Raw genomic sequence first — 3,879 nt, forward strand, 5'->3', positions numbered from 1 at the left:
GACCAAGCAGCACTGGAAAGTTCCAGGGAAAAGTCGAGGGATTTACAATATATAGAATTAGAGGATACTCCCCCTTGTTTTTTTATTTCTGTTTGTTCCCCCTCCCCCTTTTCTCTTTTTTTTCTCTCTTTTTCTCGTTTTTCCGGTACAACTTGTTTTTGGCCACTCTGCACTGAACAAAATGACTAGAAGGAAAAACTCACCTCAAAAGAAAGAATCAGAAACAGTCCTCTCTCCCACAGAGTTATAAAATTTGGATTAAAATTCAATGTCAGAAAGCCAATTCAGAAGCACAGTTATAAAGCTACTGGTGGCTCTGGAAAAAAGCATAAAGGACTCAAGAGACTTCATGACTGCAGAATTTAGATCTAATCAGGCAGAAATTAAAAATCAATTAAATGAGATGCAATCCAAACTGGAGGTCCTCACGACGAGGGCTAACAAGGTAGAAGAATGAGTAAGTGACATAGAAGACAAGTTGATGGCAAGGAGAGAAACTGAGGAAAAAAGATAAAAACAATTAAAAGAGCATGAGGATAGGTTAAGGGAAATAAATGACAGCCTCAGAAGGAAAAATCTACGTTTAATTGGGGTTCCCGAGGGCGCCTAAAGGGACAGAGGTCCAGAATATGGATTTGAACAAATCATAGCTGAGAACTTTCCTAACTTGGGAAGAGAAACAGGCATTCAGATCCAGGAGACAGAGAGATTCCCCCCCACCAAAATCAATAAAAACCACTCAACACCTCAACATTTAATAGTGAAACTTGCAAATTCCAATGATAAAGAGAAGATCCTTAAAGCAGCAAGAGACAAGAAATCCCTAACTTTTATGGGGAGAAGCATTAGGATAACAGCAGACCTCTCCACAGAGACCTGGCAGGCCAGAAAGGGCTGGCAGGATATATTCAGGGTCCTAAACGACAAGAACATGCAGCCAAGAATTTAACAAAAATACATTTGACAAAATACAGCACCCATTCCTGATCAAAACTCTTCAGAGTGTAGGGATAGAGGGAATATTCCTCAGCATCTTAAAAGCCATCTACGAAAAGCCCACAGCAAATATCATTCTCAATGGGGAAACACTGGGAGCCTTTCCCCCTAAGATCAGGAACAAGACAGGGATGTCCACTCTCACCACTGCTATTCAACATAGTACTAGAAGTCCTAGCCTCAGCAATCAGGCAACAAAAAGAAATAAAAGGCATTCAAATTAGCAAAGAAGAAGTCAAACTCTCCCTTTTCACAGATAACATGATACTGTATGTAGAAAACCCAAAAGACTCCACCCCAAGATTGCTAGAACTCATACAGCAATTTGGCAGTGTGGTAGAATACAAAGTCAATGCCCAGAAATCAGTGGCAATTCTATACACTAACAATGAGACTGAAGAAAGAGAAATTCAGGAGTCAGTCCCATTTACAATTGCACCCAAAAGCATAAGATACCTAGGAATAAACCTAACCAAAGAGGTAAAGGATCTATACCCTAAAAACTACAGAACACTTCTGAAAGAAACTGAGGAAGACACAAAGAGATGGAAAAATATTCCATGCTCATGGATTGGCAGAATTAATATTGTGAAAATGTCAATGTTACCCAGGGCAATTTACACGTTTAATGCAATCCCTATCAAAATACCATGGACTTTCTTCAGAGAGTTGGAACAAATAATCTTAACATTTGTGTGGAAGCAGAAAAGACCTTGAATAGCCAAGGGAATACTGAAAAAGAAAACCATAGCCGGGGGCATCACAATGACAGATTTCAGGCTGTACTACAAAGCTGTGGTCATCAAGACAGTGTGGTACTGGCACAAAAACAGACACATAGATCAATGGAACAGAATAGACATTCCAGAAGTGGACCCTCAACTTTATGGGCAACTAATATTCGACAAAGCAGGAAAGACTATCCACTGGAAAAAAGACAGTCTCAAAAAAAAAAAAAAAAAAAAGACAGTCTCTTCAATAAATGGTGCTGGGAAAATTGGACATCCACATGCAGAAGAATGAAACTAGACCACTCTCTTGCACCATACAGAAAGATAAACTCAAAATGGATGAAAGATCTAAATGTGAGACAGGATTCCATCAAAATCCTAGAGGAGAACACAGGCGACACCCTTTTTGAACTTGGCCACAGCAACTTCTTACAAGATACATCTATAAAGGCAAGGGAAACCAAAGGAAAAAATGAATTATTGGGACTTAAGATAAAAAGCTTCTGCCCAGCAAAAGAAACAGTCAACAAAACTAAAAGACAACCTACAGAATGGGAGAAGATATTTGCAAATGACCTATCAGATAAAGGGCTAGTTTCCAAGATCTATAAAGAACTTATTAAACTCAAGCCAAGAAACAAACAATCCAATCATGAAATGGGCAAATTTCACCAAAGCAGACATAGACATGGCCAACAAGCATATGAAAAAATTCTCTGCATCACTGGCCATCAGGGAAATACAAATCAAAACCACAATGAGATACCACCTCACACCAGTAAGAATGGTGAAAATTAACAAGACAGGAAACCACAAACGTTGGAGAGGATGTGGAGAAAGGGGAACCCTCTTGCACTGTTGGTGGGAATGTGAACTGGTGCAGCCACTCTGGAAAACTGTGTGGAGGTTCCTCAGAGAGTTAAAAATAGATCTGCCCTACCACCCAGCAATTGCACTGCTGGGGATTTACCCCAAAGATACAGATGCAGTGAAACGCCGGGACACCTGCACCCCGATGTTTATAGCAGCAATGTCTACCACAGCCAAACTGTGGAAGGAGTCTCGGTGTTCATCGAAACATGAATGGGTAAAGAAGATGTAGTATATGTATACAATGGAATATTACTCAGCCATTAGAAATAACAAATACCCACCATTTGCCCAACCTAGATGGAATTGGACGGTATTATGCTTAATGAAATAAGTCAATCAGAAAAGGACCAACATTATATGGTCTCATTCTTTTGGGGAATATAAAAATAGTGAAAGGGAATAAAGAGGAAAGGAGAGAAAAGGAGTGGGAAATATCAGTGAAGGTGACAGAACATGAGAGACTCATAACTCTGGGAAATGAACAGGGGTAGTAGAAGGGGAGGCGGGCTGATGTTGGGGTGACTGGGTGATGGGCACTGAGGGGGGCACTTGATAGAATGAGCACTGGGTGTTGTGCTATATGTTGGCAATCAAACTCCAATAAAAAATATTTTTTGTTTATAAAAATATATATTTTTTGTTTAAAAAAAAGAAAACAATGTGAAAAAGAAATCAGTTGTTTGTACCTCAGTAAAGGCTTCCAGTTAACAGTAGGCTATTAGTAGTTAAGTCATGCAGGAGTCAAAGTTGTATGCAGATTTTTGACACAGAGTTTGGGGCCCCTAGCCCCTACACTGTTGAAGGTTCAACTGTAAACGAAATATAGGTCAAAAGTCAATTGACATTATAAGGAAACTTACTGCTGGTTCCTTGAAAAGATAAATACAGTTGATAAACCTTTAACCAGACTCATCAAGAAAAAGACAAAGAAAACTCAAATGATATCAGAAATGAAAGAGAAGTTACAACCCACACCAGAAAATACAAATGATTATGAGATTACTACAAAAAATTATGTCAACTGGACAACCCACAAAAAATAGATAAATTCCTAGAAATATATACTCTTCCAAAACTGAATCAGAAAGAAATAGAAAATCTGAACAAACCAATTACTAATAACAATATTGAATTAGTAATAAAAAAAAAAATCCCAGCGAACAAGTCTATGACCAGATGCTTCACAGGTGGATTCTACCAAACATTTACAGAAGAGTTAATAACTATCCTTTTCAGGAGCACCTGGGTGGCTCAGTCAGTTTAAGTGCCTGCCTTTGGC

The sequence above is a fragment of the Canis lupus genome, chromosome X (genome assembly GCF_003254725.2).
Source record: "Canis lupus dingo isolate Sandy chromosome X, ASM325472v2, whole genome shotgun sequence".
Classification (NCBI taxonomy): domain Eukaryota; kingdom Metazoa; phylum Chordata; class Mammalia; order Carnivora; family Canidae; genus Canis; species Canis lupus.